This window comes from Lampetra planeri, chromosome 27 (assembly GCF_965212315.1).
Source record: "Lampetra planeri chromosome 27, kcLamPlan1.2.h2, whole genome shotgun sequence".
NCBI classification, from domain to species: Eukaryota; Metazoa; Chordata; class Hyperoartia; order Petromyzontiformes; family Petromyzontidae; genus Lampetra; species Lampetra planeri.
In genome coordinates this window covers 493,367-515,505 of record NC_136133.1, presented here as the reverse complement: position 1 = coordinate 515,505, position 22,139 = coordinate 493,367, and positions in this window count along the sequence as shown.

The window sequence follows — 22,139 nt, the reverse complement described above, 5'->3', positions numbered from 1 at the left end:
TGACACCGCAGCCTCTGAGGGTGTGCGACTGATTGTGGAGGCTTTCGTCCAGCGGTGGATCGGCCCTGGCACTCACGATGGAGTTTGCGTGTCTCTCTCTCTCCTCGTGGCGGTCGCGTGGATTTTTCCTCCGGGTCCTCCGGTTTCTCCCTCCACATGGAGATTATTTGGCTGCTATACATTTCCACGTGATGAGCCACTTCGTTGAGCTATCATTGTGATAGGCGGGTCGCTTCTGAAAAACAAGTTAATACCTCAGTGGGCTTTACCTGGCAAGATAAACACTTGTTTAGTTGTATTTGTATATATTTATGTTTTATGTGATTTGTTTACCTTGGCTATACTTTGCACTCCTATCGTGTTTGTGTATTGTTTGCTGTTACAAGCTTCTGACACGGCCCTCCTGGACATCTGTGAAAAAGCGCTTTATAACTCATCGGATTCCTCCGGTATGAATAAACAAATAAGTGTGCTGATTGTGATGTAAGCGGGACGCGTGCTTTGTGGGTTATTTTGGAGGCGCGGCGCGACCCCCCCCCCCCCGCTAATGGCGAGGCTCCGTGTGCCTCAAATGTCGCCCCGTGTGTAATTAAGCCGCCCGGCTGCCTTTGTTTCTCTCGCTGGGGGGTCGCTGCTACCGCAACTATTGGTCGCGTGTGTGAGTGAGTGTGAGTGAGTGTGTGAGTGTGTGTGAGTTAGTGGGTGTGTGTGAGTGTGTGAGTGAGTGTGAGTGTGAGTTAGTGGGTGTGTGTGAGTGAGTGTGAGCGTGTGTGCGAGTATGTGAGTGAGTGTGAGCGTGTGTGTGAGTGTGTGTGTGAGCGTGTGTGAGTGTGTGAGTGAGTGTGTGTGAGTGTGAGTTAGTGGGTGTGTGAGTGAGTGTGAGCGTGTGTGCGAGTATGTGAGTGAGTGTGAGCGTGTGTGTGAGTGTGTGTGTGAGCGTGTGTGAGTGTGTGAGTGAGTGTGTGAGTGAGTGTGAGCGTGTGTGAGTGTGTGTGAGCGTGTGTGAGTGAGTGTGTGTGAGTTAGTGTGAGTGTGTGAGTGTGAGCGTGTATGTATGTGAGTGTGTGTGAGCGTGTGTGAGCGTGTGTGAGTGTGTGAGTGTGTGCGAGTGAGTGTGTGTGAGTGAGCGTGAGTGTGTGAGCGAGTGTGTGTGAGTGTGTGTGTGAGTGAGTGTGTGAGTGAGTGTGTGTGTGTGAGTTAGTGTGAGTGTGAGCGTGTGTGTGTGTGAGTGTGTGTGAGCGTGTGTGAGCGTGTGTGAGTGTGTGAGTGTGTGCGAGTGAGTGTGTGTGAGTGAGCGTGTGTGAGTGAGTGTGAGTGAGTGTGTGTGAGTGTGCGTAGTGGGGAGCGGTGGTGTAGCGGTGAGCGCTACGCTGCGCTACGAACCTGGCGACCCGGGTTCGTTTCCCGCTCACGGCCAACACCGGTGCCGATTATCAGGAACCGGTCCTGGGCCTTCCCTAGGTCGACTCAGCCTCAAATGAGTACCTGGTGCGATGTGTAAACATCGCCACTGGGGAGACAAAGGGGCCGATCGTGCTGCTGGTCACCCACCCCCCCCCCCCCGTGTGCCATTGTGCCCTTCATAGGTGCTGCTCGCTAACAGCACTTGCCCATGAACCCGACGTTATAAGACGTAATCATATTTGTAAAGCGAGAATCATTCAAGCGAGCCTGCCCCTGGTGAAGGCAGACACCGCTGTGGCGAAGCCGGTTCACACGGTGGCTGTAGGGGCACGATCTATGCTCCGTTCGTGCGTTCACGGCCGATATTACGATCCACAATTCGACTATTTTGGATTATTGGATCGTCGTGTATCAGAATCAGAATATGTATTTATACTGGAGGAATCCGAAGAGCTATACAGCTCTTTATCACAGATGTCCAGTATGGGGCGGGTCAGAACGTTACAACGACAATGAAACAACACGATAGGAGTACAAAGTCTAAGAAAGGTAAACAAACTGCTTAAAGAATACTAATACAACTAAACATTTTTTATTTTACCAGGTAAGGCCCACTGAGCTATTACCTTCTTTTTCAGAAGCGACGTGGCCATAGGCGATAACTCAACGAAGTGACTGAACACGTGCAAACTTAACGACACATTTAAATATTTACGCTATCTAACCCAAACCACCGCTCTTATGGATAATCTAATATTTAATGCAATTATTTTTGTATTACAATAAACTATAACCCCTCCACCACCCAGTCAATTCCTCCCACACCGTTCCCAAACGTGTCAATAGATGTGATGTATTTATGTATTTTAGCAGGCTATTTATTAATTAATTACTTTCCCCAACAAAGGCGGGCGGACTGTCTGGAGAGCCCCGAGCGAGCGGGGCGGTCCGCGCCGTGCGCGCGCCACGCCGTGGACTGAACGTGCACGCGCGCGCGCGCGTGCACGTGTGATGCGCTCGTCATGATTATCATCGTCATCATCAGCCTGGCTGGATTCCTGGCTGCCTGGCGCGCGGCTGGGTGGTGGTGGTTAGCCGTCAACGCGTACACATTCTGCGCGTATGACTTCACCCGAATCCCCGCAGCCTTGAGCTGGGTTCGTGCTTGTTGAACTCAAAATTTAACACTATTTATATTTTACCAGGTAAGGCCCACTGAGCGATGTAGCTCTATTTTCATAAGCGACCTGGCTATCAAAAATGATAGCTCGACGAAGTGGCTTATCATGTGGACATTTATAACAACCACATACTCTACACGCAAGTGTCTAAATGTGAAGGGATACACTGGAGGACCCGGAGAAAAATCCACGTGACCACGGGGAGAGAAACACGCCAACTGCAAACATACAGCAGGCGTCAGGGTCAGGATCGAACCCACGATCTCCTGTATACCAGGCGAAGTAGTTAACATCTTACCACAGTAGCGCGCCCCCCCCCCCTCTCCCCCACTGTCATATCAGATTTATTGGGAAAAAAAAAAAGTCTTGCAGACTCACTGGTTGGCTGGAGGGAGCGAGGGACGGACACTCACGTCCAGACGACGTCCGCGATGCGAGTCGTTGACGACAAAAGAAAGGATAAAGGCGCAGCTCTGCAATGCTCTGCTCAGGCCGCTGTTGGCGTGGGGGGGGGCCCACAGTTCTCACGATGGGGTGAAAGATGAGGTCTCGGCCAATCCCAACTCGTGCTCTGTCTGATGACGAGTTTCTCATCTGTTACAGGTTCATGCTTTGATTCGCTTGAATGTCATCACTGACTTAATGTTACCGCCGACTCGAGTTCGACTCCCGCTCACGGCCACCAACACCAGCGGCGATTACCTGGGCCTCTCCTAGGTCAACTCAGGCTCAAACGAGTACCGGGTGCGTGTGTAAACATCTCCACTGGGGAGACGAAGGCGGTCGGGCGTGGTGCTGTACCACCCACCCCTCCGTGTGCTGTGTCATCTCTCTTTGGTGCTCGCTAAGAGCACTCGCTCCAAAAGTCAGTGCGAGCTTCGCGGGATCTTTGTCTTCGTTCTTCACTTGCGTGGTCAACTGCCGCTCAGACTTGGGATCGAGACCTTTGACTCCGCGCGCGATGCGCCGCGTGCCCACGAGGTGGCGGTGTGTCGCTGTGCGCGAGTCGAGAGCAGAGACGATTCAAACTATAAAACACTCGTTTTGTGTTTTACCAGGTGAGGCCCGCTGGGCCATGCGGCTCATTGTCAAAAGCGACGTTGCTATCGCAAATGATAGCTCAACGAAGTGGCTTATCACGTGGGCATTTATAGCGGCCAAAAATGTGTCAACGCATGTTTCGAAATGTGGAGGGAAAACCAGGGGACGCGGAGAAGCACCCACACGACCACGGGGAGAGAGACACGCAAACTCCTAATATACAGGAGCAGGCGTCGTCAGGGTAGGCATCGAACCCACGACCTCCTGTATACCAGGCCAGGTAGTTAACATCTCCTAGCCACCGTGATGATGATGAGAGAGAGACACGGAAACTCCAAATATTCAACATACGTCTTGGTCGTGATCGAACCCATACCAGGCGAGGGAGTTAACATCTCATAGCCGCATTGGTGATGTGAGCGTTGTGATGTTATCTTCCACTCCTGGTATGCTACCCTGATACCTGGTGTAAATTTGGAGTTTGCATGTCTCTCTCTACCCGTGAATGAACATTAGTTTAGAATATTTATATGATTTTGATGATTTTAGTTTTCAAACGAAAAGCCACTTCGTTGAGCTATCATTTGTGGCCAGGTCGCTTCTAAAAAAGCAGCTAAGAGGTTAGTGGGCCGTCCTTGCTAAAGATAAACAATAGTTTAGTTTTACTTGTGTATATATTTAATTGATTTGATTACCTTTGCTCTACTTTTCACTCCTGTCGTGTTTTTTGGATTGTTTGATGTTGTGACGTTCTGACGTGAACCTACTGGACATTTGTGAAGCAGAGCGTGATAGGCCCCCATCGGGTTCCTGCAGTGCAAATACAGATTCTGATTCTGTGAGTGAGAGTTGCTGACGGATTGCCAAGGCTGTTATCGAGCAGCGCGTCACAACGACCCATTCGGATCCCATCGTCGTCGAGAACGGCAACACGCACGCTGACCACGGCAGTAGGTGCGGATGGTCGCTGATGCACAAATGGGAAAAGTGAAACTCTCTAGCAGGGTGCGACTGGGGTCATCCAGAGCCGACGTCACAACGTGTTACGACGCAATGCGCCGGTCCACAAATACGAAGGAGACATCACAGCGATGATGATGATGATGACGACGATGACGATGATGATGATGACGACGACGACGATGATGATGACGATGATGATGATGACGACGATGATGATGATGATGACGACGACGATGATGACGATGATGATGATGACGATGGTGATGATGATGATGACGACGATGATGACGATGACGATGATGACGATGATGATGATACACTAATCCGCTATTGCTGACGCGGTTGTCTGGCTTGGCCACCCGAATGTGAAATTGAAGAGGAAGAGAACGGCTCACGGAAGTGAATGACACAGAGCCACCTTCTGAGATTCCGTCAAAAAATCACCTCGGGGCGTCTGAGGAGCGCTCCCAGAGAGAGGGGGGGGGGGGTGGTCGGGACGGATTTCCCCATCGCTGTTCTCTGAAGCCAGCAGCAGCTCGAGTGCGGCCACTTGGCAGGAGCCTCGTGAAATCGAGTCCTGAGACTCGGCGGGGTTTCCCCCTGGCTGTACAAGCACAATAATGTTCTAATTGTCCACAGACGAGAGTAAAGTCGTCTCCCATCTGCTCTGCATGTGACAGTAAAGTTCGTCACGTGACAGTCAACCCGTTATTTCATTCTCGAGCTGGAATTTAGCCAATTTAAGTGCAGCGCCCAACATTTGAACGTGGTCGTTTATCTGTGTGTGTGCGTGCGTCTTTCTTGGCGTGTGAAGTCATTAGTGGCCGAGCTGAGACCCCCGGGGAAGGCGCAGCAGCAACACGCGGACTCCACGTGTCACAGAGCAGTGGAGCTCATCTGGCTACTGTCGCCCTCTTGTTGAATTCAATTTCAACCGAGTGCCCCCCTTGCCTGACCCCAACATGGCTCTGAGAATTAATTGTATGAATAATGAACATCAATATTTTAGCCAACTGTCCATGTTGTGAGGAGTCCTAACTGGCTAAGTGACTGCAAGCGAATAAAACATTTCTAAGGTACGCTCTGCACGCGTGACGTCATTTGTTTGTCCTCGCTGTTTACTCTTGGAAACCCGCATTGTTTATGAGCAACAGAGTTGAGAAAGATCTCTTTTATCTTTCTAGGTTACCATATGAATTTAAATGTTCTCGTACTTATTTTATATTGGCAGATTCATAGGTGGTTATTCACCGATGACTCTCATGTATGATATAACTTCACACGTTGATAATTGACCTCACGTGCCCCCTGGGACATTGCCACCGTACCCCCGTGGAGCACGCGCTCCCTCGGTTGAGAGCAACTGGGATACAACGTTGCTCCCTCGCACGCGCGTTTACACGCGTGTTGGGCTGTCCCCACCACACGTGTAAACACTCACGAATTGCCTTATGAAACCGTGATATTTCAGAATCAAAATCTCTATTTATCCTGGAGAAATCCGATGATCTATGAAGCTCTTTTTCACAGATGTCCAGTAGGGGCGGGTGGTCATAAAGTTACAGCAGCAAACAAGACAGCGTAGGATATGAGTGTAAAATAGAGAGAAGGTAAGGAAGTTACTCAGGATAAATAAATAAACATAAGTAAAGTAAACATTGCACAAGTACATACATCCCTGCCGATTTGTCAACACCAAATGCAAGATTGAGCAAAGGTATAAAACAACAACAACAACAGTCCCCAACCACACCAAGACACCACACACAAGAGGACCGCAGAGCTTGGGCAATTGTTGGTTGCGTCGGCTCACCACGTGGCTATTGTTGTACCACGGTGGCTCGGAGATGTTAACGACCTCGCCAGGTATACAGGAGGTCGTGGGTTTGATCTCGACATTGACGCCTGCTGTTGTAGATTTGGAGTTTTCGTCTCTCTCTCCCGGTGGTCCAGTAGATTTTTTTCGGGGCCTTCTTGTTTTCCCCTCCACGTTCAGAATCAACATCACGCGGTCAGAGTATTTGACTGACATACATTTCCACGTGATGATGATAAGCCGCTTCGTTGAGCTATCAGTTGTGGCCAGGTGGCTTCTGAAGAAGAGCTACGTAGCTCAATGGGCCTTGCCTGGTACAATAAAATAAACAAGTACGTTTTAGTTGCCTTCACGCTCGACTGTGGTTCATCCCCCTCGCGAGTCTGAGTCATCCTCTTTCTCTCTCTCCTGAGCGTTGGCAGACAGTGCATCGTTACGAGTTGTCATCATCATCATTGTTGTGGTTATTCTTGGGGCTTGCATCGACAGGGCGAGCACCAAAGGGAATGATGCCTGCAGTCTGACGACGGGATGTGCCTCGACTGCGAGAGCCGGGGTTGGCCCGTGCAGAATCAACTGTGCAACAATTATGGACATCTCACATCAGGAAGGGAGAAGGAAGCGACGGCGATGCGGAGGATGCGCGCGCGTCGCTTTCAGCGGAGCTCTGGAAAGCGCGGAGCATGCATGGCGGTGTTGTTTGCTGTTCAATGTATCAGAGTCCCAACTGCACACCAACTAATTTCAGCCTCAGACGGAGTGCTGTGGCGGATCACGTGGAGATGTCCTGGCGTGTTTCGCCAAGTCGGTGTTTGGACAAAGAGGCACACCGTCGCCCTATTGTCGCCTGTGGGCGCGAGTGCTGTTCGCGAGTGCGGTGGAGGAGGGGTGGCTGGTCAGCACCACGCCGGGCCGCCTTTGTCTCTCTCGTGCTGATTTTACACATAGCACCAGGTACTCATTTAAGGCTGAGTCGACCTAGGGGAGGCCCAGGACCGGGTTCAGAACATCATCACAGGTGTTGGCCGTGAGCGGGAATCGGACTATGGTCGCCAGGTTCGTAGCGCAGTGCGCTCACCATTGCGCCACCGCTCCTCACCATATACAAATACAAAGATCCCCCATTTTGCCTTTAACAGACTATTCTTTGGATCTTTCGGTAAAGTCGCGTAGATAGGTTAAAATTAATACAAAACATTTATAAACAAAAAACTACGACGTTTCGATCGCAACCCAAGCGGTCGTCATCAGGCGGAGAGGAAAGGGGGGGGGGGGTAAGCCTCTAAATGCAGCTGTTGATAAAGGTTTCAAAGTGGGCGGGGCACAAGTGTCAGAACAGAGTGGGCGGGGCACAACAGTCTAGGCCAGCAGTGGATAGAGCAAGCAGTAGGCATGGTGTCCTAGAGGTAGTCTAGGCCAGCGGTGGATAGAGCAAGCAGTAGGCAGTCGTCTCGTCTTTAACAGACTGTTGGTGCAAGTGCTGTTAGCGAGTAGCACCTTGAAGTCCGGTACAGCACACGAGGGGGTGGGTGGCCAGCACCACCCCCGAGCGCATTTGTCTTCCCAGTGGAGATGTTCACACACCGCAGCAGGTATTCATTCGAGGCTGAGTCGACCTAGGGGCGAGCTAAGAACGGGTGCAGAAAATCATCACTGGTGTTGGCCGTGAACAAGATTCGAACTCTGGTCGCCGGGTTCATAGCTCAACCCGCTAACCATTGCACCTCTGCTCCCCAAAGACAAAGATCCCCCGTATAGCCTGAACATATTGTTGGGGCAAGTGCTGTTAGCCAGCACTCTACCATATACACACGCACACACACATGAAGTTTTAGTGAAACGACCCAAGTAGGACCATCTTGAAAAAAAGCAAGCACACAGCCTTGAAGAGACAGCGAATCTTTCCTGGGCAAAAGAGTCTAAACTTATCATTATTATTAATCACCATTCTCCGGAGAAAACACAACACATCTGGCGCAGCGCTGGAAGAGGAATGGGCTTGTGGGGGCTCTGGGGGGTTGTGGGCAGGGGCGAAGGGTTGGTGGTGGGGGGGGAGATGTCTTGGTGGGAAGCGAGAGGGGGTTGAGGGGGGGGGAGAGAAAGTGCCCTCTTGAATTAACGCATTCCCCAATGTTGTGTATTTAAAAAAAAACCGCATCGTAAAATAAACACGGCAGAGGGAGAGCGAGGCAGCTGCCAGAATCCGGACAAGGATCCTGCAATCAGCTCGCTCAAGCAGCATGATGAGTGCAATGGAAATCGGTGGAATCGCTAAGTAAACAAACCCTCATATTTTGTATATAAATCCACTGCAGATTTCATTTAAACGTGTTTCTTACGTGCGTTTGCCTAATTAAACCACCACACGTCTCGCCCACTTCGTTAGTTCAACAGAAGCAGACCGAGTTCATTGTGAATGTCCACGTGAGGGGGACGATGTTTTGCGGCTTTCACTGATTTCTATTGGCGCCGGTCAACCCTCTCTGAAACTGCGACAAGCCGGGGGGGGGGGGGGGGGGGCTACTCGGTATGGGGGGAGGGGGGGGGCTTAGATCCCCACAAGCCGTGCGCTCAAATCCACTGCTGGATGAGAGGATCCCCACGCCGAGCGGGTAGTATAAATCATTGACCATACTTCACCCGACAAGGCGAGGAGCGTGGACGGCGTAGCTGCACTGCGCTCTGCTGAGCACGTATCCCCGCAGCAGCAGATAGCACCTACTATGTACGGTCGTGGTCGCCCATCTGATCACCGTCCAGGCTTAACCCAGCTTAGCTTCCGAGATATGGTCGGTGATGCTGCTTGGATTAGCAGTGCTGCACAGGCACAAACAACAACAGCAACAGCAACAAAAAGTAAAATTTGTCAAAAACACTGTGTGCTCAGGCACTTAAGATGAAAAGATGAAACGAAGCGACATGTCTCGGGCCGTGTTCGTGAACACAAGGCAGATCTGAAACACGGCAGGACCAATACCTCAGCCGTGGCTGATCATTGCTTTAACGCCGTGGGCACACACGAAATTGATTTTTCAAAGACGAAGGTACTCTGCAAACCCACTGGCTATCAACAAATATTCGCGCATGAAGCCATCCAGATATATAGACACAGACAATTTCAACCGAGAAGATGGGTACAAACTGAGCAATCATTGGAAGGACGTTATTAACCAGGTTAAGTCATAACTGGCTGTGATGTTTAGTAGTTATTTTCGACTCTCTGGTGTTACATTAACAGGTGACATGTATTTACATCAACAGGTTAAATGTCTCACTAACACATCCACCGTTGCTCGTTCTCCTCGACGTGGCGGTGGCTCTGTGATCTTACATCGCCGTGCTAACCTCTCACGATACAATGGCCACCCCCGCAGCTTCGTCGTCGTGGAGGTAGCTCAGCTCTCCGAGCTTACATTGACACGCACGTGTCTTCACTAGCCCCGCCCACTTCGCATATGACCCTTAGGCCACACACATCTCAAACATTTAGAACATCCTGCCTCAGCAGCTCTCTCACTGTTTTTTTCACCTGATGACGATTGATTGTGTTGCGATCGAAACGTCGTGATGTTTAAACAATTTATTTTCTATCTACGTGGCTTTACCGAAAGACCCAAAGAATACGATTATTTTTGTAATATAGGCGACGTTTCAGACAATAACCCTTCGTCATAGCACGACAGGAAACTCGTGGTTGCAGTCCCGTCAGGAGAAGGCGGTAGGATGAAGCGTGAACTGCTCCGTCTGCTCCCTCCGCATGGGTTAGTGTTGCAACCCCTCGCACGCATGGCCACTCGGTCGTTGGCCGATGTCACCTTCATGTACACAGGGAGCGCAGAGCTCGGGTGAGTGTTGTTGAGAGCGCCGAATCCTCAACGCGGGGCTGCTGCTGCTGCTGCCTCGCCACTCGTCTGTGGATCCTCCACGAGCCTCTGAGTCGTACTCTCTCTCTCTCTTGTCGAGAGCGAGCGGATATGAATAATATAATACAATTATTATTGTTGTTATTTATGACAACTAAATAGCCCGGGCTTCTCTTGCGTAACCATCACACGAACTTTGATTATCCTCACAGCAGCTTTTGGCTGCTAAGCCATCGAACACAGACGGTCACTGCATCATCGCGTGGCGCTTTCAGATGCGCTTCTGCGGCCGTCTGGAACGTTCTTCCTTCCAATATTAGGAAGCCACTGGAGCTATGTACTTTAAATGATATAGACTGACGAACTCATTACTTTATAGCTGCTTGTTGTGTTTAGTTTGCTGTCCTTCCCCCGCACCTCCGATGAGCACGGTTGGCTACGTACGGCACAAAAGAAGTTAAAAATAGAGTACAGACATACACAGACAGCGACCCCTGCAGCGGCCACTCGTTGGGTTAATTCTTTGGTCGTGAAGAATATTGACCGAGACATCGATTTGTTTTCGAGAGACGAGGAGGTCACGGCCGCTGGCGTGAAACTCGAATCGTTTACTTTCCGCCAAAGGGCTCAGAGCCGCTAAGAGAGACGAAGACCGACCCCACGCATCCCGGGAGATTCGCACCACCACAGACTGCGATGCAACAACACCGCCAGCTGTTTACCAAGCGGTGATGTTTGCCATGCTCGCTCCAGTATCAATAAATCGTGGTCTTTCCCCACGCACCCAACCCTTCCCATCCTCTTCCCTGGAACCTCAAAAATTCATAAACATTCGTACGTCTAACAAGGCAGTGGGGAAGGCTGGCTCGCGAGTTATTGCTTATTCTGTTTGAAGTCACTTTTGGCGTGGCTTTCATGTAAATACGTTTCGTTTGTTGCTCGGGTTAGCCTGCACATTATCTCGCTGCAGTGTCCCGTAACTGCCGCCACTGTCGCTGTTCTTGGCGCTGGAGTCGTCCTCGCAGCGCAGCTGCTCGGCTCCACGCGACTCGGACTTAGACGAGTCTCTCTACGCAGCTCCGGCCACGACATTTCGCTGGAGGTGATCAGAATCAGAAAAAGTAATTATACTGGAGGAGGAATCCGATGAGCCGCGAAGCTCTTTGTCACAGATGTCCACTAAGGTCCTGAATGTAATCCTCGTGTCATCATTGAGGACCTTCACGATTACAGCCAGCATCATCAGGTTAACAGCTCAGATGTCGAGGCTTCGTGTCCATCCACGCGTCGTGAGATCAACTCTCAAACAACAGCGCAGAGGCTGCTGCCGCCGCTGCCGCCGCTGCTGCCGCTGCCGCCGCTGCTGCTGCTGCTGCTGCTAAGGCAATAACAGATGTGTCACGTTTGTTCACGTGGCACTTTCATTCATTGGCGGGGTCCGGTGAAGGAGGGTTTACGACGCACACTTTATTTTGACACGGCCTATCCCGAAAACTCAATTATGAATGAATCATTAGAATACTTAAACAATACACTGAAAGGAGAACTGGTGTGCGGTGATCAGGTCTTTATGGTAAGATCGATGCCAAAGACGAATTGCGAGCACGGGGAGTTTCTTTGGATTTCCTCTGCAGAATTCTTCAAGACTTTGACTTGGTGTGTTGTGACCTGCTCGCCTGTTATGGCAGCCCGGGTAAGGTAAGTCGCCTGTTTAAAAGTGTCTACAATGGGACTCACACACAAAGTTCTTGCCACAAATGAATCACGATACCTTGCTGATCTCGTCGAGGAGCATAAGCCATCACGCGAACTCCGCTCATCCCCGCAGCAATTTTTGTCAAGCCATCAAACAAAGGCAGTCACCGCATCGTACGCTGCGGCCGTCTGGGACGCTCTCTCAGGAAGCCACTGGGACCCATGCACTTTTAATTCGAGGTTTAAAACTAATTTCTTCAGAACTGCTTTTTGCGTTAAGTGTGGTGTCCTTCCCTCGTACTTCTGATTAAGCACGGTTGGATGCGTACGGTGCGAAAGAAGTTCAACTTACATACGTACTCGGGCCTGTATACGAATAGAAGGTGCAAGATAATGTGAATAGTTTGATGTTAGCACACGTGTCCGTCAAGGTCCTGGCCAATAATTATTCAACGTCGCCTTGCCAGGTACGCTCAGCAGCATCTCGCAAAGTGCAGTGCAATCTCAGGCCCGAGTCTGTATTGTGTTGAACTTATTTCATGCTTCAGCAGAGGTGTGGGGGGATATCAAGATTACGTACTTTTCTGTATTATTTACCTGGTCAAGGTTTATGGTACCACCAAACGGCGTTTGATTGGTCTGCAAGTATTTGGGATCTCTGACCCTCTGCCGCAATCATTAAGGACCTTTATGATGGTGGGCAGGCCCGCGAAAAGCTGCTTGGCTGGAGAATCGGAGCCATTCCCTGTCCACCTCGAGGTGCGACAGGGATCTCCTCTGGGCTCCTACGCTATTGAACATCTTTTTCTGGACGCAGTTCGAGAAGCCTTCCATGGCCGTAGCAGAGGTATTTCCATCTGATACAGATACATTGGGAGTCTGATCGATGCCCAGTCAAGTTTAAGGTGTGGCCCTGTGAGACTCTTTCTTTAGAATGGGTCAGAAACTTTGACGCCTCGAACCTGGATCATGCCACGAAGAGATTGGCGCTTTGTGAAGGAGGAGGCTCGTGAAGGACGCTACTAGGCCGTGCCAGGCTAGGTGCACCTTGAGGCTACTGGGCAGTATAACGGAGAGCGGAGGAGTGACTCTCACAACAACGAGCGGAACGCAGGTCGGATAAAACACAGCAAGGTGACACACTGGGGGGCACAGTTGGTGCATCTGCCAGTATCTCAGTAAGTTACCCCATTCCACCTGGGTCTGTCCCCTGAACTCTTACCGGCGAGCCTTCGACACTTCACGTGGCCTCACGGTGCACATCGCCTGCCGCAAGTGCCGTTGTGACGTCCCCGCCACTTAGTGGCGAACGGCGGTAGTTGTTGTTGTTGTGCATGAGTATGCGGGTAGCGGTGGCGCAGTGGTCAGCGCGATTCCTGCTCACGGCCACTTACACCAGTGACAGTGAATATCTGAGGCGGTCATGGGCCTCCACTAGGTCGACTCAGTCTCAAGTGAGAAACCTGATGCTGTGTGTAAACACCGCCACGATGGGGACAAAGGCGGCCGGGCGCAATGCTGTGCCACACACCCTCTCGTGCATCGTGCGGCCCTTCCTAGGTGCCACTGGCTCACAGCACTTGGCCCCAAACAGTGTGCCACGGCCACCCGGGGGCTCGTTGTCTTTGAAGGCTCCTCCGTGTCACGTGTGGCAGCCAGCGAGTTATTCACACGCCCGTCCGCCCGCTTCGTGACCAACAGAGCTGCCACGAGGCCTCCGTGGCAGGGGCGGTGCTGCTGCGGGTGTGTGCGTGTGCTGGCGCGCGTCTCCTCGCCATCGCAGCGAAGCGACGCGCATGAAGCGAGCGACGCAATTGCGCCAGAATGTTTTCCACTGCAACACTCGCGTTAATCCAGACTCTCCCCACCCACCCCAAGTTCTCTCTGTCTCTATATATATATGTTTCTCCATCCCCCCCCCCTCAACAACTAACCTAGAAGTATTTTTTTTATTCGAAATCGTTGCCACATGCTTCGCTCGCGTCGTCTTCTCGAGGGCGCTGGGACGCGGTGCCGCGCGCACGCGCGTCAGCGTTGTGGCGTCAGCGTTGTGACGTCGGGGTCAATTAGAAATCTGCGGCATCCGCCCCACGTAAGTTCCCCCAGCGGCATTAACGGGTACACCACGGTTAGTCGAACGCTGCGGTAAAGTGTCGGTACTCAATCCCACCTCTTGCAAGACGGCTGGCCATCGCAGAGCAGTCTAGGCCAAGGTGACTTTCTAGAGATCGGCTATCCCGAGTTCCCTCCGAGCGGAGTCCCTTCCCCTAGCAGTTGTGTAAGGTAGCAATTGCAGGGCAACACCTTTATCTTTTCCGAGTATATCAAGGCTGTGTCCCGGGTAGTGTAACACAGGTGTGGGAACATCTCGGTGCTGGGAGAGAGAAACATGAATCGATCCATGTAGACGTCCACTGCAATGCCGCCTTTAAAGGTGACGGCATTGACACTGTGAGTGACGTCACTATAGACGGCCACGTGGGACGGCCACGTGGGCCAACTTGCAAGTGAGAAGTGATTTTTACCATTCATAAGATTTGTAAAAGATACCTAGACCGAGATAACACCATTATCATGTTCTGCACACACAAGACACAGACAAAGATACTCCGTATAGCCTTACCAGACCGTTAGGCCAAGTGCTGTTGGCGAGCACCTTTTAAGACCGGCACAGCACACGAAGGGGTGGTTGCCCAGCACTATGCCCAGCCGCCTTTGTCTCTCCAACGCTGATGTCAAGACGTCGTACCATGTAATTATTTTCTAAGGTTGAGTCGTCCCATGGGAGGCCCAGGACCGGTTGACACATTCGTCACCGATGTTGGCCGTGAGCGGGAAACGGGTTGGTAGCACAGTGGCGCTCACCGCTGCGCCACCGCTCCGCATATCGGGAAGCTGGGGACGGACAGTCGAGGTTGCAGATCGACAGCGACCAGAGAGGTGACCGTCAACGTTCCCAAGCGCTCTGGCGACAGCAGTGCTGGGATCACGCGGTTACACGAGGCTCACCTTGTCAGCCCATGTCTGACCGAGGCCAAACCACGACGGACCTCTCAATGGGTTAGCCCAGGGGATCGGCAACCAAAGCAACAATAAGAGAGAAGAGCCGCAATGCACTGCGGTGGTGAACACGAGACGGTGGTGGTCCCTCAATAAAGAACGCGTCACGCAGCGGCCCTTACAGAGCCGCAGGCTGCTGACTCCCGGGTTGGCCCCGCAATGTTTCCAGGGACCGATCCACGTTGACCCTCCAACGATGTCCTCGGATCGCCTTCGTCTACGGACTCTGGAACAACGCGTTTCCTTTCGTAATAAGCCAATCAGAATCGTGAGAGCAATTTAAGTCTGTCTTCAAAACTCACCTCTTTAAATAAACATTCATCTCCCCAGCCTAGTCCTGACCGTCTGGGTCTGAACGAGTGGGTGTGTCACTCACCAAATCACCCACCCACGCATTCACACACCGTGTGAGTGCGTGGGTGGGTGAGTGAGTGAGTGGGTCACACACCGTGGTTAAATACGTGAGTGGGTGGGTGATTTGGTGAGTGAGTTGGTGGGAAAATTGACCTATACCCCCTAGTTCTGGCTCATTACCCTGGTTCTGAGCGAGTGAGTGAGTGAATGGATGGGTGGGTGAGTGAATGGGTGCGTGAGTGAATGGGTGGGTGAGTGGGTACGTGAGTGAATGGGTGAGTGGGTGAGTAAATGGGTGGGTGAGTGGGAGAGTTGGTGAGTGGGAGAGTTGGTGAGTGGGAGAGTTGGTGAGTGGGAGAGTTGGTGAGTGGGTGAGTGGGTGAGTGGGAGAGTTGGTGAGTGGGAGAGTTGGTGAGTGGGAGAGTTGGTGAGTGGGAGAGTTGGTGAGTGGGAGAGTTGGTGAGTGGGAGAGTTGGTGAGTGGGAGAGTTGGTGAGTGGGAGAGTTGGTGAGTGGGAGAGTTGGTGAGTGGGAGAGTTGGTGAGTGGGAGAGTTGGTGAGTGGGTGAGTTGGTGAGTGGGAGAGTTGGTGAGTGGGAGAGTTGGTGAGTGGGAGAGTTGGTGAGTGGGAGAGTTGGTGAGTGGGAGAGTTGGTGAGTGGGAGAGTTGGTGAGTGGGAGAGTTGGTGAGTGGGAGAGTTGGTGAGTGGGAGAGTTGGTGAGTGGGAGAGTTGGTGAGTGGGAGAGTTGGTGAGTGGGAGAGTTGGTGAGTGGGAGAGTTGGTGAGTGGGAGAGTTGGTGAGTGGGAGAGTTGGTGAGTGGGAGAGTTGGTGAGTGGGAGAGTTGGTGAGTGGGAGAGTTGGTGAGTGGGAGAGTTGGTGAGTGGGAGAGTTGGTGAGTGGGAGAGTTGGTGAGTGGGAGAGTTGGTGAGTGGGAGAGTTGGTGAGTGGGAGAGTTGGTGAGTGGGAGAGTTGGTGAGTGGGAGAGTTGGTGAGTGGGAGAGTTGGTGAGTGGGAGAGTTGGTGAGTGGGATAGTTGGTGAGTGGGAGAGTTGGTGAGTGGGAGAGTTGGTGAGTGGGAGAGTTGGTGAGTGGGAGAGTTGGTGAGTGGGAGAGTTGGTGAGTGGGAGAGTTGGTGAGTGGGAGAGTTGGTGAGTGGGAGAGTGGGTGAGTGGGAGAGTTGGTGAGTGGGAGAGTTGGTGAGTGGGAGAGTTGGTGAGTGGGAGAGTTGGTGAGTGGGAGAGTTGGTGAGTGGGAGAGTTGGTGAGTGGGAGAGTTGGTGAGTGGGAGAGTTGGTGAGTGGGAGAGTTGGTGAGTGGGAGAGTTGGTGAGTGGGAGAGTTGGTGAGTGGGAGAGTTGGTGAGTGGGAGAGTTGGTGAGTGGGAGAGTTGGTGAGTGGGAGAGTTGGTGAGTGGGAGAGTTGGTGAGTGGGAGAGTTGGTGAGTGGGAGAGTTGGTGAGTGGGAGAGTTGGTGAGTGGGAGAGTTGGTGAGTGGGAGAGTTGGTGAGTGGGAGAGTTGGTGAGTGGGAGAGTTGGTGAGTGGGAGAGTTGGTGAGTGGGAGAGTTGGTGAGTGGGAGAGTTGGTGAGTGGGAGAGTTGGTGAGTGGGAGAGTTGGTGAGTGGGAGAGTTGGTGAGTGGGAGAGTTGGTGAGTGGGAGAGTTGGTGAGTGGGAGAGTTGGTGAGTGGGAGAGTTGGTGAGTGGGAGAGTTGGTGAGTGGGAGAGTTGGTGAGTGGGAGAGTTGGTGAGTGGGAGAGTTGGTGAGTGGGAGAGTTGGTGAGTGGGAGAGTTGGTGAGTGGGAGAGTTGGTGAGTGGGAGAGTTGGTGAGTGGGAGAGTTGGTGAGTGGGAGAGTTGGTGAGTGGGAGAGTTGGTGAGTGGGAGAGTTGGTGAGTGGGAGAGTTGGTGAGTGGGAGAGTTGGTGAGTGGGAGAGTTGGTGAGTGGGAGAGTTGGTGAGTGGGAGAGTTGGTGAGTGGGAGAGTTGGTGAGTGGGAGAGTTGGTGAGTGGGAGAGTTGGTGAGTGGGAGAGTTGGTGAGTGGGAGAGTTGGTGAGTGGGAGAGTTGGTGAGTGGGAGAGTTGGTGAGTGGGAGAGTTGGTGAGTGGGAGAGTTGGTGAGTGGGAGAGTTGGTGAGTGGGAGAGTTGGTGAGTGGGAGAGTTGGTGAGTGGGAGAGTTGGTGAGTGGGAGAGTTGGTGAGTGGGAGAGTTGGTGAGTGGGAGAGTTGGTGAGTGGGAGAGTTGGTGAGTGGGAGAGTTGGTGAGTGGGAGAGTTGGTGAGTGGGAGAGTTGGTGAGTGGGAGAGTTGGTGAGTGGGAGAGTTGGTGAGTGGGAGAGTTGGTGAGTGGGAGAGTTGGTGAGTGGGAGAGTTGGTGAGTGGGAGAGTTGGTGAGTGGGAGAGTTGGTGAGTGGGAGAGTTGGTGAGTGGGAGAGTTGGTGAGTGGGAGAGTTGGTGAGTGGGAGAGTTGGTGAGTGGGAGAGTTGGTGAGTGGGAGAGTTGGTGAGTGGGAGAGTTGGTGAGTGGGAGAGTTGGTGAGTGGGAGAGTTGGTGAGTGGGAGAGTTGGTGAGTGGGAGAGTTGGTGAGTGGGAGAGTTGGTGAGTGGGAGAGTTGGTGAGTGGGAGAGTTGGTGAGTGGGAGAGTTGGTGAGTGGGAGAGTTGGTGAGTGGGAGAGTTGGTGAGTGGGAGAGTTGGTGAGTGGGAGAGTTGGTGAGTGGGAGAGTTGGTGAGTGGGAGAGTTGGTGAGTGGGAGAGTTGGTGAGTGGGAGAGTTGGTGAGTGGGAGAGTTGGTGAGTGGGAGAGTTGGTGAGTGGGAGAGTTGGTGAGTGGGAGAGTTGGTGAGTGGGAGAGTTGGTGAGTGGGAGAGTTGGTGAGTGGGAGAGTTGGTGAGTGGGAGAGTTGGTGAGTGGGAGAGTTGGTGAGTGGGAGAGTTGGTGAGTGGGAGAGTTGGTGAGTGGGAGAGTTGGTGAGTGGGAGAGTTGGTGAGTGGGAGAGTTGGTGAGTGGGAGAGTTGGTGAGTGGGAGAGTTGGTGAGTGGGAGAGTTGGTGAGTGGGAGAGTTGGTGAGTGGGAGAGTTGGTGAGTGGGAGAGTTGGTAAGTGGGTAAATTTACCTTTATCCACCGACCCCCCCCCCCCCCCATTTCTATTCTGTCCGTTCACCCTGCAGATTCTGTTAATTTCCTGGCTTTCCATACACGGTGGCGCATTGGTGGGATATAAGGATACAATCTTCCACTTTACAAATAAAAATTACGACTATCCATAATAGAGGTTTTTGGGCTAGATCGCGTAAATATATAAATGTGTTGTTAAAACCCGCCACCACCCGACACAGCCAACGAGTAAGGGTTGTCACGTCAACAGAACGTGGACAATTCGTCACTAGTACAGCACACCGGTGTGTTGGAGAGCCAAGCCACATAATTTACAATCTGAGTACGACGTTTCGCCAGTAATTACAACTAGCTTCATCAGGCGAAACGTCGTACTCAGTTTGTAAATATTGTGGCTCGGCTCTCCAACACGAGGCATTCACATTTTTTGGGCAAATTCTGCAAAATTTACAAAGAAACTGACTATCTTAACGGTACTCATGATACACCATTAATTGACAGCTAAACGCTGCATCGCCAATGGAGTGAATACATTTGAAAGCCCGCGTTTAAATATCTGTCCAAGAGCAGTTTTGGCGAGGTGTAGGCAGTTGGGAGGGTGCGGTGAGAGGGGCTGGGTCCTCCTTGAGCCGACGGCTTCCGCGGATTTCTGTCGCCCAGCTCGACCGCTGTCGCTCTCCGGTAGCGCGCGCTGTGCCCCCCCCCCCAACCCCCCCCCCCCCTCACCACCTGTCGATCAGCCCTCGCTTTGTTTGCGAGCGAGCGAGTGGTGGCCCCGGATCGGGTGGCCGTCGCCTTTCTGCTACGGCCAGGCTGCCGCTTGCATTGGCAAACATTTCGCTGAGGACTCATCCCGTCGATGCGCACCCGTGCCAGCGTGAGGCTAGTACAGCAAGTAGGTTTATTTAGGTGCCCCCGCCTCCTGTATAATGTACAACTCATTGCCACTTCTATCAGAAACCATAATCCATGTCTCGAGTTCCCTGGCGGGCTGCTCTCGGGGCGCCTCTCCACCCCAACAATCGCTGCTGCTGCTGCTGCTGTTAGCAGCTGTGGGTAAACTCGCTGCCTGGGATGTCCCGTGTAACAAATACACATCGATTTGATTTGAAAAGGCGGAATACGAAATTCGGAAGGCAGATTAAAATAATTAAAATAATTATAGAGAGCGACACCGAAGCGGTTGGAATAACAAATTCACGGGATCATTTGAAATTGCTCCAACTTTGAAACTTATTAATGTAATCCTTTTACCACAATTCATATTTGTCATCCTTGAGAATATAAGTATATAAAACTCACGATTTATTTTGTCGAAACATTTCATTATAATTATCACGTAAAAAAAATTTGATCACTTTTACTGCTCCGAATATATGATAATCATGAGACTAAAATGAAACTATTCATTTTCTTTTCTTTTAGAACTAAACCATATTTTATTATACCAGTTAAGGCCCACTGAGGTACGTAAATGTTTTTCAGAAGCGACCTGGTCACGATTGATAGCTCAACAAAGTGTCTTATCATGTGGAAATGTACAGCAGCCAAATACTCTAAACATATGTTTCTAAACGTGGAGGGAAACAACCAGAGGGCCTAGAGAAAAATCCACGCGACCATGGGGTGAACATGCAAACTCAAAATATACAGCAGCAGGCATCGTCAGCGTCGGGATCGAACCCACGACATCCTGTAGACCAGGCGAGAGAGTTGACATCTCACCACGTGGCGAGCATGTCCGTGGGAGCCCTCACGCTGACCAACTGCAATTCATGCCATTGACACAACTGGGCGAAAAAGAGGTAGGGAGATTGAAGACAATTGTGTCTATGTGGAACTTCTTTCGCGCCGTACGTAGCCAACCGTGGACCATTCATTATCCGAACTGCCGCGCCGGGGAATCGATTCTCATTAGCGTCTTCCGGATTGCGAGCCCAGCACGTTCACCGTCACGACAACGCTGGTGTGCCACTGAATATGCAACGTCTGACTAAAATTGCGCGCACGGGTTTTACATGCGGGAAGGAGTTCAAGTTTTTATTGCACAAAGCAAGACCCCCTTTAGAAAGCAGGGCCCTCGAGAAAAAGCGAATTTGGAGACGCGGTGAGGATTTCCCGGGAAAAGTAATAACCCGCTGATTGCATTACAATCATCATTTGTTTAGCTTTGAGTCTCAAGCGTCTTTGCTTTCCCAGAAAGTTGATAATTGTGATGGGTGGCCAATTGCTGCGCCATAGTTGTTTTGTAATTCTGAGTGCGATGAGGAAATGGGAGTGCCCAGAGAAAAGCCATCACGTGCGAGGGGACAGCTCCGAGAGGTCAGCTGTGGTATAGCTGTGCCAGGCCTCAGCTACAGACAAAGCATTGCAAGCTATTGTAGTTTACGGGCCGAGAACTTCCCTCTCCGCGTGCAGAGGCTGGCTTATTAAAGTCGGGAGTGAAAATTGAGCTTCAGAGGAGGGAATTGAACCTTGAAGGCCGTGGGGTGGACCGGTGGAGAGGTGGCTGGCGTGCACGGTGAGTTGAGCTGGCTTGGGTTTCAGGACAGGGGTCCCGGTGGGGGGTAGAAGGTGGCTGTCCAGTGGGTGGGTGGGGTGGGTGGACGAGTTGGTGGGTGGCACAGGGAGGAGAGGAATGTGAAGGGAGGGAGATGCGCCTGGGTGATGGTTCTGGTCGATTCACCGTTCATCAACATCTTACCGCGATTGGTGAAACGAGGTGCAGAGAGACAGGCGGCACTATTGTACAAACAAGCCGGCAAGCCAGTCCATTAGCGGGCCCCTCTCTTATTTTAGGAGACTCGACTGCACACATAAAATGTGCGTATAAAAACGAAGATAAAGATCCCCCCCCGTAAAGCGTGAATAGACGTTTAGGACAAGCGCTGTTAGCGAGCAGCACCTACGAAGGCCGGCACGGCACACTGGGGGTGGGTCGCCAGCAGCACGCCCGGCCGCCTTTGTCTCCCTCGTGGCGATGTTGACTCCACACAGCGCCAGGTGCTCAGTGGAGATTGAGTCGCCCTCGGGGAGGCCCAGGACCGCTTCAGATGGTCATCGTCACCCTCTTACACCCCACATCGTTACCCGTCATCCCCCCTCCTCCTCCTCTTCCTACATCGGCGCTCCTCCTCCTCCCTCCCTGCTGCTCAGCGAGAGCCGCCTACTCCGCTTTGTCCATCGTGGGCGGAATTCCATCCCGTCCCGGCCTCCCTTCCCTTCCCAGGCCATCTCGCTCGTGCGTCTGATGCCCTTTCAGCCCAACTCCCGTTCCTCCCCCCCTCCCCCTTTGACCCGCGGTGACGCGCGCCGCGTGGTCCGACGGTTCGACCCGCGTAGCAAAGAAGACCCGAGCGGCAAGCGTTCCGCAGTCGCGACCTTCTCGCGTGAACTCGCGCGCCGATCCGCAGCGAGCGTGTCCCGCGTCGGGGGCCGCCTCAACCCCCCCCCCCCCGCTGGAGAACCCCAACAGAGGCCAGTCTCGCGTCTCCGGCGGCCGTGCAGCCCGCGGCCTGCGATTCGCTCCCTGCCGTAGTCGCGTGGCGTCTCCCGTTTCCTCGTCACGAGTGCCACCTCCTCCGACTTGGATTGGGCTCCGTCGGTATTTACGGCGGAAATCTAAAGAATCCTACAAATATCAAAATCGCAATCCCAA